The following is a 14,220-nucleotide window of genomic DNA, read 5'->3' on the forward strand; positions in this document are numbered from 1 at the left end:
GCACAAAAGTGCAAATAAGCCAAAAATCAGGTTCTTCTTGAACTCCTAAACTATCTCTAACTATGCATTTTTTAATGAAGTTGTTAATTCGATTAGTTGGAGTAGATGATCATATGTTTACAAGCTACATTGATGCCATGCAAAGGCTAGCTAATACAGATTTGCTTGACTTGATTTTAGACAAATTGAGTTCACCTGTAAATATGTTGAAAAACTCTCGCTATTCTAGAGTTCTCTTGTTTTGTCTCCAAGTAGAAAGTGCTTTTGGGTCTTTGGGATCCTAATCAAGCTTGCTAATTTAGACTGTTTCTTTTTTGTTAAGCAGAGTCCTCCTGAGGTACACACAAATGCAGCAAAGACAGCCTCTGCTATAACTTGCTCAACACCTTTTGCTCTTGCTACAAAGCTTTCCAGCCCAAGGTATGAACTGCAACATGGATTTTTGTACTATTGGTATTGTCTTTGACATATTTATATTGATGTGCAGCTTTGTGGGAAGGCTCTTTCACCATGCTTTAGAAGATTCACAATCAACATCTTCCCTAGTGTATTCTTTGTCTGTTTGTATCTCTTTGTTGGATCCAAAGCAATCAGCAACAATTGGAGAAGGTGTTGTTCATGGACACCATATTCCAGAGTCAGTATTTGCTGCAAATCCTAAGACTATGGTTGGCATGCTGCAGAGGCTTGGTAAGTGTCACCGAGATACATATCTTCAATTGTAGGGCAATTTGTGATCCTTCCAACCCAAAAGCAAGGCTAAATTAATTAATTTTTTTCTAAATAAATGATAATTTGAAGACTTGAGTTTGATGCTATATGGCAAGCATTACTGCATGCAAATGATGTGGAAAATGACCCCTAAGATTAGGAACAATTTGTAAATGTGGATAGTCTTTTTTATGAATAAATATAGGAATTCCCTTGTGAATAATAAACGACGACTTGCCCTTTGTACTTCTTAAAAGCTCTTTATTGACAAATTTTTGATTTTTTCCAATATTGCAAGTGATTTGTTGAAGCTTTTGGATGTATCTTCCAGTGAAACTATTCTACCCACGACATATGGCCAACTCCAGCCTCCTTTGGGAAAACATCATCTAAAGGTTTTTTTTTTCAACATATTTGCATTAGTTGTGATGGGCACACAACTATACTGAGACAGTATAACAAAAAACTTTACCTTTTCAACTTAATATCATAAGCATATAACTTAATCTCAAAGCATGTTCATTTTTGCATATTAACTCACATGAAATCTAAGTATCATGTGACACTGACGGGGCATGAGATATAAGTGGAAACACCAATGGTAGAAAACCAGGGTAGATTAAGGCTTTTATATAAAATTTACGAAGTTGGTATGCTCAACTTACTAGAGGCACCAACACGTCATTCATTTCTTAAGACTTTTCCTCACTAGAGGCACCAGGCTCTTGTTATTTTAGAGGCACCAACCCCTTGTTCTTTTAGGGGGACCAACCCCTCATTGGGTTAGAAGTACTAACCCATTATTCAACTTTCCATCTTATTAATGTTGCTCCTACAACAGATGATCGATAACTTTTTCTTCCAGAAACTGTCTTCTTAAACTGCTATTATGGTGACAATAATCTGCCACAAAACTGATTACAATCTACTCAAACATTTATAAAGCTGTCATATTATTTCTCACAAAGTTTTCTTAAATACACTTCATGTCATTGCTCCAAATTCTTCTTTATTTTTGCATGAAATCCTCCTCATTATTCTGCTCTTCTAGAATATGATATATCACATATATTTCCTATATCTGCTAAAAAACATGTCATAATCTGTCCACACAATCCTTTATAATTTTGCAATAGTCTTTTGTATATTCATTGTAAATTTGTATAGTCTTCTATGTGCTCCTCATAAATCTGTCCACACCAGCCTTCATGAATTTGCAATAGTCTTCTATATCTTATCTTCATTGGATCTGCTATCTTACTTTTCAACAGTGTTCTTGGTAGTCTTTGAACTCACACCACTATTGCTTGCACTTATTTTGATCTCTATTTAGCTCTCTTGGAGTAATCACTTCAATCTGAATCATTAGTTCGGGTGATTCCATACATAGAATATTCTTCTTACCGAGTGAAGTTGCACCTTTCTCATGTTTACTGCTTCTATCATGATCATTTCCTTGTTGCTAATCCCTTTTGCTTTCTAAATAAATCGAATCTTGATTACTTTTGCTTTGCTAGTCATTTTTATGATTAGTTTTTGTAAGGAAATTCACTACCTAAGGGGGTAGCTCCCTATATAAAGCTAGATAATATAGAAGATTACAAAGAGGATCAGTAGCTAGTGAAAGAGGAAAATGAAGCTGAGGTGCAACTGACTGAAAACACTAATTCATTCCAGTATTCAGCCAAGGACTTTCAACTTGTAAACACAAAATATCATATCCCTTTCTTCCAAATATCTATTTTGGAATGTCCTGCCATTTTTGTGCTCTGTGGATAGGGATAAGAGGTTCCTTTGTTGTCTTGAATGGCCAGAGAGTATTTTTTAGGCTATGTATTGGAGATGTATGGCTTTCTTTAGGTTTTAGACACTTCCTCCATGGTCAATTAATTCATTTCTTTTATTAACCTGTTAATCATCATGACAAGCGGATTCAGACTAATATTACAGCAAGCACATCACATTATGATAGAGAAATATATCTAGAGGTTGGAAAAATTATTAGGAGGGGTTGTTGTTCTCAAGGTTTTGAATTAACTTTTTTTTTTAAATAATTTATTTTTCTTAAGGATTTAACCTTGACTTTTCAATTTTCCAGCCCTTAAGAGGTTTTCAGTCAATTCAATTTTTTTAAATTTTATGTTCGAGCACATTTTTTAATAGAAGAATAACAAGTTAATGTTATTTATCGTACCTATTTTTTTGTATATTGGTGTAGCCAATGAGGTAGAAGTTGGGGAGAATAAAGGCATAGTTACAAATGCTTTAAATGCCACAACGGAAGCAGTAGAAGAGGGTACTTTGCTAGGTGAACATTTTCCCAATTAGGGTATACAAACATGGTCACTTAGGACATAAAACATCTTTTGAATAAAGTAATGATTACTTATTTCAAGCATTTCCACAAGTGGGTGTTTCCCTTCTTTACACATCTAAGGAACTAGATAAACTTCAGACTGGGTATAAATCACTAAATAAATGATTGGGATTAACTCAAAAGATAAGAACCAAGACAATGTACAAAGTTACACATTGTATGATCATTCTTTAAAGGGTGCTAGCTCAATGGAAGAGCACCTACTTTACAAGCAGATGGATGGTGATTCGATTCCATCGTGCCCTATTATGACCAAATACACTATTAAATATGTTACTAAATATTTGATCAAATATACCACTACATTTGCTACTAAATATACCACTAAACACTAAATAACTAAATATGTGACCAAATATATGATTAAATATGCTACTAAATATACTACTAAATATGTGAATAAATCAACTATCAAATATACAACTAAATATGTGATTAAATAAAATACTAAGTATGTGACTAGCCACATGATTGAATATACTACTAAATCAATTACTAAATATACTACTAAATATGTCACTAAATCAATGATCAAATAAATGACTAGAATTGCTTAGTAAATTTAGTAGTGTTATAAATGAGTGGATATTAACTACTATTAGTCGCATGACTAAGTTTAGTCACATATATGCAAGTTTTAGTGGTTTTTTTAGTCACATATTGTTGTTTTTGTACTAGTGTCTCGTTCAAAAAGCTTTGTAACTCCATCGTCGTTGGTTATGATATTCTCGTTAACGAGTAGGCCCATTTATCCACTCTATTCCATTGCCTTCGTCACTTCCCAAATTCAGTTGGCAACAACACCAAATGTTTACCCTAATGGGGTAATAGGAACTTAGTGCATAGTCATACAGACACAAAAGCAATGTATTCAACATAGAATATAGAGAGAACTCGATAGCATTTTATTCATTCAGCAGTCACCATATACAATACTATCGCCACATTTCCATATCTTGTTCTATGAAGAGAGTTCATACATATAATGCTTGAGTTGATGCGAGGCAAATTGTCGCACCCGTATAACTCCCTCAGTTATACTAACCATTTAACTACCAAAGTTTCCCGACAACAGGGTTTCACTTTTGAGGTTGTATGCACAGCTGCAACAAAAATATATGACAAGATTTGTGCATATTTAACAACCACTGCATTTCAAGCAATTACAATTTCTTCAGCCACTTTGTGAAAAAGTTTTTGTGCACCATATATATTTTACATTTTGTATATATATCCACCAAGATAGTTGTGACCACAAAAACCAACAAAATATTGTTTTGATGATGCTATGATGGATTTCCAAGCTATATTTCAAAGCCTTGATTTTGTAGAAGCCAGAAACATACCACAGATGGTTGTAAAGATTGACTAGAAGAATGTTGGCAAAATTGCAACATTGGAAAAAAGTCACCAACATTCATGAAAGTAGAGGAATAATTTTTTTGTTGGATTTGGCATTTGTTCGGTGGACACATTTTTAAGAGAAATGTAATTCCATGAACAACAATAATTGTGTAAGCACTCACAGAGGCTAGAAAATTTTTTATTTGATATTGTTATTATAACTCTAACGTTTTTATCACACCATTTGCATTTAAATTATGCCTTGAAAATCCTGCCAACCAATTTAAGCTACGATGTAGTGTTATTTCTTCATTAAAATGGTTTACCTACAAATTTTGATATATTTGATTGGTTGATGCTAGTTTCCAAGTCTTTTATGAAATGTTTTTGAGATAAATAAAACCTTCAACGAATAGGAAGGAGAGAGACAAATCAAAATCTGTTTCATAGAATTTACATTGGGAATGTAGGTGGCATTCATAAAATAGTGTGTGCCTTATTTGTGCTTCTATAAATTTGCTTGTAGGTCGTTTATAACATAGTTGGGTTTTGCAAAAGAAATCTAATTCCATGAACAACAATGATTGCAGCAACACTCATGGAGTTTAGAAAATTTGATATTTGATATTCCTTTTACCCATACGTTATTTTTGACGATCATCAAAAGTTATGAGGGCCTATATCATCAAATAATTTGCAATTACTGAAATCCTTGGTGCCGATGCATTATATGGAACAACTTGTTTTGATTACAAACATGGGCATTAGTGAATTCTAAATCAAGGGTTTTCTCATTCTTTAACTAAACTCCAACATAGTTATTGTAGTGCCTCTCCCATTTGATTTCTATAAGTCATCTTGATGGATGCAACCTTGATGATCTTTCTTTGTGAGTGATCATGATTGGGACCATAAGTGGTCTACACCCTTGGGGTGATTGGATTTATGTTATTGTATTAGTTGGATTGATTATGCTTATGGCTGATTTATGAGATTATGATGTACTAGATGGGTTCACAGAGGATTGTGCCAATGGTTACCTGGATTGATTTGGTATCACGATGTTGTTCCATGATTACCCTGAGATGTGAACAGTGGTTGCACTATGTTTTGTTTGTCCTACTGTATTTGACTAGGTGCTTGCAGTAGTGTTTACTCACGTGTTTGACCATGTTGATTTAAATGTGCATAGTGTCATTTAAGTTGTTGAACAACTGTTATTAATTCCATTATTAAATTCTTAAATAATTAGAAATGAATTGTCCATGTTGGATTCATTGGTTATATTGCTACGAATAAGTACCTTGTTCATTTCAGTAATTTATGCAAAATGGGCTATTTATGATTATGTAAATGAAATTAATTAGATGCTTTAATTACGTGATTTCGCGTAATTGTCGCTTCAGCTATTATTGTTGTACATCTACACTTGATTGTCTTCGTTTATTGTGCTAGACTTATATTGTAATGTTCCCAAGTGCAAAGGGCTGTAGACGACTAGCTTGATGACCGCATAGATTATCTAGGGTAGGGACCGTACAGTGTGGACTACACAGGAATAGCTGTATGGAAGTTATGTTCTAGCCATACAGTGGAAGAAGGCAGCAATGTGTATGGTTCAGAAGGCCATACAATGATCAAATGGGGCAGTACGATGGTCAAGGATGGTCGTACGGTGGTCTATGTTGGGCGTACGGTGGAGATGGAGGGAATGATGTACGGTGTGAGGGCCCAGATCGTCGTACAGTAAGCCGTACGGTGGATAGATGGAGGATGGAAGGGAAGTACAGAGGTGTGGGTGGAGGGTGAGAATGAAGGTTGTATGGGCAATGAGGAAGCAGTACAGGGATCTCCGGAAGCCGCACGGTTAAGCAACTGAGCCCAACTATGAATGCAATCTTGTTCTTACATAAACACAATAGATTTAGATGAAATCCAGACACAATAATAGACTTGAATACGAATAATCCTTCAATTAATATATGCCAAAAGATGATGCTCCGATTTGTCAGATCTGAGCGAAGTGTTACAGGTAACGGAATAGGGTGAGGGTTAAAACCCACCCAAACTGAATAAACCAAATAGGGAAGGTCTTTCACTTCCGAAATGGCGAACAACAGAGAACTCCAACAGGAATTCGCTATATAGAGAAAATAATCCAAATTGCATACCTAATGACTACCTACAAGCTGTGCCTAAATACCTATCGAGGAAAACCTTCTCAGGGTCTACAAAGATAGCCGACAGCAATACAAACTACGAAAACAATGCAAAATGGGTCCAAGATATATTAAATCAATCGGCCCATTAACAATAGTTTGATTAATAATCTATTTTATGACAGGGATATTACAATCCTCCCGCCCAAAAATTTGCTTGTCCTCAAGCAAACGTAATGCTAAATGTTGTATAATGTGCTCGCCCTCCCAGGCTGCGTCGTCCATTGGTAGGTGTTTCCAGCATACCAAAAATTCCTTCACCGTTTGGTTCCACAGGGTCTTCTCACGTACTTCAATAATCTCTGTTGGTTCCAATATAAGTTTTCCTTCTTCATTGAGCGGCGGAAGGTCTATAGCTGCCGTGATGTTCAGTCCCACAACTTGCTTCAGGCAGGAAACGTGAAAAACATTATGAATACGGCTTCGCTCCAGAAGTTCCAACACGTAAGCAACTTCATCGATGCGGCATACTACACAATAAGGGCCATAAAATCGTGGCTACAGTTTCTCTTTTCCCTTTTCTTTCAATGAGGATTGTCGGTATGGCTGGAGCTTGAGGTAGACCAAGTCTCCTACATCAAAACTCCTTTCTATTTGATGTCTGTCGGTATACATCTTTTGTTGATTCTGCACCTGTTGTAAGTTTTGCTTCAGGTATCTTAGGATGTCCTATCCCTCCTGAAGCCAATCCCTCGCCCTTGGTGCCCAATTGTCTCCCAGAACTATGTCGATGAAGGAAAGGGGTTTGTACCCGTATAGTGCTCTGAATGGTGCCATCCCAATGTACATGTGGTATGTGGTATTGTAACAATATTCTCCTAGGTGTATCCATTTGAGCCACGCCCATTGTTGTGTCGAAATGTAGTTCTGAAGGTAAACTTTAAGCCACTTGTTCACAATTTCCGTTTGTCCGTCTGTCTAAGGGTGGTAACTAGTACTTGGTGACAATTCTGTCCTTGCCAACCGAAAACAGTTTTGTCCAGAAGATATTGATGAATTGCCCATCCCGATCATTGATAATGTTTTGGGATAACTTGTGCAGACGAAAGACTTCTCTAAAGAATAGATCAGCAACTTGTGCAGCCTGAAAATTTGAGGGGATGGCAAAGAAATGTGCGTACTTTGTCAATCTGTCAACCACCACAAAGGTACAATCCTTTCCATTCACCTTGGGAAGTCCAGTTATGAACTCCGTCGAGATACTTTCCCACTTATGTTCTGGAATTAGTAGAGGTTGCAGTAACCCGGCAAGTAGAGTATGTTCGGATTTATTCTGCTGGCAGACTGCACACTCTCTTACATACTGCAGTACATCTCCTTTAAGTCCTTTCCATGAAAACCTCTCCCTGAGACGCTTGTATGTTTTGAGGAAGCCCAGGTGTCCTGCCAAGGGTGAGTCGTGTACCTCCTTCAAGATTTTCTATTTCAATTTGGGTTCTGGCACTAAAAATATCCAATTCTTATAGTAGATGATGTCATCCACCACTTTGTACCGATCATCCTGGGTGTTGCCATCCATTAGCTCACAGGCAAATGTGTTTTCGGAATATTATACCAACAAATGTGCTTTCTAGTTAGCTGAAATTTGGGTTAGTAAGCAAATGGTGGGTTTCCTAAACAAAGCATCTACAACCACATTGTTCTTTCCTTTCACATATTCAATGTCAAAATCAAAAGCCTGAACCTTGCTTACCCATTTTTGTTGTCTCTCGTTCAAGTCCCGTTGCTCCGAAAAATATCTCAAACTATTGTGATCTATACGAACGACAAACTTGGCACCCACCAGATACTGTCGAAACTTGGTTAGTGCATGTACGATGGCCAACATCTCTTTGTTGTAGATGGAATATAAGCATTTTGTCTACGTAAGCTTCTTGCTCTCATAGGCGATGGAGTGTCTATCTTGCATCAATACTGCGTCACTGCCTTCTTCAGATGTGTCGCACTCTATAATGAATGGTCGAGTGAAATCAGGTAAAGCAAACATGGGACAAGTGCTCATTGCTTCCTTCAGCTTATCAAAAGTGAGTTGTGCCTTTTCATTCCACTGGAAGGACCCCTTTCTTGTCAAATCCGTTAGCAGTGCGCTGAGCTGAGAGAACCCCTTTACAAACCTCCAATAATAACTGCACAGTCCAAAAAATCCTCACAACTCCATGAGTGATTTTGGGGGAAGCCAATCAAGGATAGCCTGAATCTTCCCTTGATGAACTTGAACAAGATATTTATTGACAACATGTCCCAGGTACAATATTTTTGTCATACCAAATTCACACTTGGATTGTTTGGCGAACAAAGACTAATCATTCATGACCCTTAGGACTTCATCTAGATGCTTCAAGTGCTCTTCCCATGTCCTACTATAAATAAGAATGTCATCAAAAAATACCGGTAAGTACTTACGCGATTGTTTGTTGAAGATGCGATTCATGCATGATTGGAATGTAGCAGATGAATTCATTAATCCGAACGGCATGACCAGGAACTCACAATGCCCGTAGTGACAATGAAAAGCCGTCTTTTCCACGTCTTCCTCCCTCATGCGGATCTAATGGTATCCAAAACAGAGATCTAGTTTTGAAAAATAGACTGCGCCATGTAATTCATCCAGCAACTCATCTATCCTTGGAATGGGATATCTATTCTTTATTGTTTTTTTGTTCAAAGCACGGTAGTCCACACATCTACATCATCCTATCCTTTTTGACCAATACCACTAATGAAGCAAAAGGGCTAGAACTAGGACGGATCCATCCTTTCTCTAGCAATTCTTGAATCGTCTTTTCGATCTCATCTTTGAATTTCTTGGGATGGCAGTAGGGTGTGGTTATGACCGGCTTGTCTCTAGCTTCCAACTCGATAGTATGTTTAAACCCTCAATGAGGCGATATGCCAGGAGGAATGTCTATAAAAACTTTATCATGTTCACTCAAAATATTCTGGAGATCATCATTCTAGGGAGGTAACTGTTGCCCTTTTATAGGTTCTGTCGAGACAAAACAATGTGTAGCCCAAGCAACGTCATCACGCCAAAAAATTGCCTCCAACTGATTTGCGAAAATTTCCTTCAGACTCTCATTTGCCATTTCATGGAGAACAACCTTCTTTCCATCGACAACAAAAGTGAAGTCCATCTGTTTGAAGATCTGAGTGTATTCATCAAGTGTCTCCATCCACTGTATGCCCAAAATAACCTCCATATCATCAAGGTCCACTATGAAGAAATCCTAGGTCACTGTATGATTCACCATTGTGATACTTAGATGAGTAGCAAGGTGTGTGCAGGGTAGAAGAGTCCCTCCAGCAACCTTGACCTGGAATCCTGCATGCGTCTCCGTAGGTAAACTTCTTCATTCCACCAGAGATGAGTTTATGAAATTTAGAGTGGCTCCGCTATCAAGCATCACCATAACCCTTTGTCCTTGAAGGGTTCCCGGTATACGAAATACCACACACCTCAGGCTATCGGCTAGGGCAATAGTTCCTCCGCACCACACCAATGTTGCAATTCTTTTCGTACAGTTCAAACTAACCATTTTGGTGTCATCGTGGGGTTGGTTGTCTTCAGAGGGTATATCTGCCTATTCGTTCTCATCATTGGACATGACCTCAATGTAGTGGATTTTTCCTTTCCCGAGGCATCTGTGCCTAGGTTCCCATGGTCCTTTGCAATTGAAACATAGTTTCTTCCTTCAGAGCTTTTGTTTGGTAGCTTCATCCAACGATGGCTTTCTCGATGGAGGTTTGTTATCTTTATCACTTGGAAACACCCGCGGTTTGGAATGTGAGTAACTTCGTGAGGATGATGTCGTTGATGATGCCATACTCCATGCCTTCTTAATTGCCTCCGATAGGGTGGCAAGATTGAACCCTTTTACCCAACTCTTCAATGGTTCTGTCAGTCCGTCCATGAAGAGCACTATCCGTCTTCTTTCAAAAATGTTCGTGACCAAAAAAAAGAGTTTTTAAAATTTTGCAATGTACTAGTCAACCAATCCAGTTTGCCTCAGTTGTGCCAAATCTTTGAAATTGAGTTCTGAATCTTTACCTTCAAATCGATCTATCAATCTCTCAGTGAATTCCGCAAATGTATTTATTTGATCATGCCCTAGTGTGATGGTGTCATGATGCCACCATTCATGCGCAACTCCCTCCAAGTGTAAGGCCGCAAATTCAATTGCTTCTTCTTCTGGCATGGGATTAAGCTAGAAATATGTATTTGCCTTCATTACCCATGCTTGCACATATATGGATCCAAATCTATCAAATGGTGACAGACTTACTTTAATCAACTTCCTCCTGAGATCATCATTAAAATAGCCTCTGTTTCTGCCTCTCGAATATCTCATTCTCAGATCTGAATAATCCTTGTAGGATATATCTTCCTCAAAATTGGCATTCTTCCAGTCTTATCTCAATTGTTCTTACATTTCTTCAAAGGTCGACAGCTTCCCTCTGGATGGTGTCTATCCCTGGAGAAAAGACGGCATGGAAGGTCGAGAACATGTTGGATGAGGGTTTGTTTTACCCAACACCGAGTCTGCACTGTGACCATTTTGTTCTTTGGATATTTTAATGTCTGCCAACTTCTTGAGAGTCTCTTCCATGAGTCGTTGAGTATCATTGATATGTGCCTGATTCCTTGCAAGTTCTCTCAGTAGTGCCACGAGCTCGGTAGCTATGGATTCCGGTTCGACAGCCATTATATCAACGGAATGGGTTCTCTTTCAGCTACAAATTCTCATTCATTGTCCATAGGTTGGCAAGATCGAAGCTTTGATACCACTGTAATGTTCCTGAGTGCAGAGGACTGTAGACGACCGGCTTGATGACCATGCAGATTATCTAGGGTAGGGACCGTATGGTGTGGACTACACAGGAATGGTCGTACAGAAGTTATGTTCTGGTCGTATGATGGAAGAAGGAACCAATGTGTACGGTTCAAAATGTCGTACGGTAGTCTATACTGCACGTACAGTAGAGATGGAGGGAATGGTGTATGGTGTGAGGGCCAAGATGGTCGTATGGTGGACAGATGGAGGATGGAAGGGAAGTACGAAGGTGTGGGTGGAGGGTGAGAATGAAGGTCGTATGGGCAATGAAGAAGCAGTACGGGGATGTCCAGAAGCCACACGGTTAGGTAACTGAGCCCAATTGTGAACGCAATCTTGTGCATACATAAACACAATAGATTTAGATGAAATCCAAACACAATAATAGAGACTTGAATACGAATAATCCTTCAGTTAATATATGTCGAAAGATGATGCTCTAATTTGCCAGATTTGAGCGAAGTATTACAAGTGATGGAATAGGATGAGGGTTAAAACCCAACAAAACCGTAAAAAACAAATAGGGAAGGTCTTCCACTTCCAAAATGGCGAACAATAGAGAACTTCAACAGGAATGACTACCTACAAGTCATGCTTAAATACCCGTCAGGGAAAACTTTCCGAGGGTGTACAAAGATAGGTGACGGCAACACAAACTACGAAAACAAAACAAAAGTGGGTCCGAGATATATTAAATCAATTGGCCCATTAACAATAGTTTGATTCACAATCTATTTTATGACAGGGATATTACATATATCCCCGAGAGTGGCACATAAAGTTAGTGATTGGACCTTTCATATTGAGCCAATATCGTCCCTGTATGGGCGATGACACCTTTTATTGTTATTTTGATCCTCCGGTAATTGGTAAATCCAGATTCATAATGCATTATGTGATTAGACTTGTGAGCGTGTCTATGCATTTAGGATTCTGCAATGGTTGCGGAAAAGATTAAATTAAATGTTGTATGGGTGTTGCCAAGTTTTAGTCTTACCCTTTTAAAGCTTGAAGTCATTGGTAGAGGTGAGTGTGTTTCCAAGAGAGTTGTGTCTAAGTGTCTTTTAGGTCACTTCTCATCTTTCTTGAAGTAGTCTAGTTACTTTGTTTTCCGGGTCTCCCTTTGCATTACCTTTACCTAATCTTTCTAAGCGTGTTTCCTGTTTTTTCGATGCGCACGGGATTTAGGTGATTTAGGCAAGGTTTGAGTGTGTTCTGGCGTCCTCTCGATGATAAGTGTTCCACATTTCATTCTTTTCTATCTTGCCCTAACATCTCATATCCCACGGTTTCCAGGCTTTTGAGCTGATTTTCCCCAAATGCGAACTACATCAAGTGCAAATCCGAAGAATGAGGTCGTGGAAGTGATTAAGAGGCTATGAATATGATTTTGTCATGCCCAAAGCTGTGAATCGAAACATGAGTGAATGTCATTCAAATTTATGGAGATAAGATCAAGTACTACGAGGGAATACAGGTCTATGGTTTTTCTGCTACATATTCATGAAAACGAAGTTGTTTAGTTCTGTTTCCGAAGCTATATGAACTTGAGCCAAATCTTAGTTCCAATGATCAAATAGTGTGGACACAAGGTTGAAAGAACTATTTAAAGGCTCATAACCAGTAAGACATGCTCAAGATTTAGCATCGAGGCCATCAGATTGAGGTGAAGGAATGAAGTGTTGTTTGCTATGCTTCAATTCGGGAAATGTTGCTGAGAAAGGAGTTTTCTGCCCCAAGGCAATGAAAATGGCTACTTCTCCGAGGGCTTTGAGAATAGAAAGTCAAGTTATCCTAAGATACAAATATCCTTCAGAGATGCTCAAAGGAGACTTCTGGAAAAGCTAGTGATGAAAGTGCGACCTCGATATAATGAAAATCCAATATTAAAAGCCTCAGGCGGAAAGTAGAAGAACGAAGTGCACAAATTGTTCGAGGATAACTCCCCGGACTGCGATTCCGAATAAAAGGAAAATGGGTTTGCAGAAAAGCTAAGTGTCTCTCTCTCTCCCGCGTGTGTTAATATTATTAAGTATATTTGTATTCCAGATTCTGAAGCAAAGTAAGGCACTTCCCGTAAAGCTAAAGCATTTCAGTCATTAAGTGATTCTTAGTCATATAACTTTACTTTAAGTAAAGTAAGAGTGCTTTCGGGAACTCAGTATTTTATGTGCAAATGAATAGAAAGTTTAAATAGTCATTACTCATGGAATTAAATGCAAATCCTATCATTATAATCATTGGCCGAACTTAATTTCGTTCATGTGGTGCCAACATTCTAATTCCTAAAGCTATTTCATTGGAATTGCATGCAATTGGTTTCTTCAAGTATATTTAAACGGCTATTTATTGAGAACTACATCCTGTGCAATCATAGTGAATGGCAATCAAAGCTGCCGGTTACGATAAATTAATTCGCTTGGAGAGTGAGTTAAAAGAGTTTACAGACACATCCTTCAAATTCTACGATTCGGTGATCTTCATAGGAGGCTTAATTCACAACCCATTCACCCAATCATTCAGAAACTTAAAGAGAGCGGATTGGTAGAAGCAGCCGATTTTCCAATGACAGCTCATGCACCTGAGTTAGTGAAGGAATGCATAAAGAGATATAACCCGAAAACAAAGCAGATTTTGTTTCCTAACCAGTCCATTCTCATATCAATTAACAAGGCGCTGATGCACTCCGCATTTGGAATCCCCGTGAAGGAGCAGTATTGTGATATCGATTTCAGGT

At 38.1% G+C, this 14,220-nt stretch overlaps 1 protein-coding gene across 6 annotated transcripts in view; it reads right to left on the reverse strand.

Moving 5' to 3' along the window:
• The window catches only part of LOC149536063 (protein IWS1 homolog 1-like), a 193,872-nt gene that overhangs the window by 22,309 nt on the left and 157,343 nt on the right, over nt 1–14,220 (reverse strand). The window lies entirely within an intron of this gene.

The sequence above is a fragment of the Cupressus sempervirens genome, chromosome 10 (genome assembly GCF_028749045.1).
Source record: "Cupressus sempervirens isolate cs-2001-9-10 chromosome 10, ASM2874904v1, whole genome shotgun sequence".
Taxonomy (NCBI): Eukaryota; Viridiplantae; Streptophyta; class Pinopsida; order Cupressales; family Cupressaceae; genus Cupressus; species Cupressus sempervirens.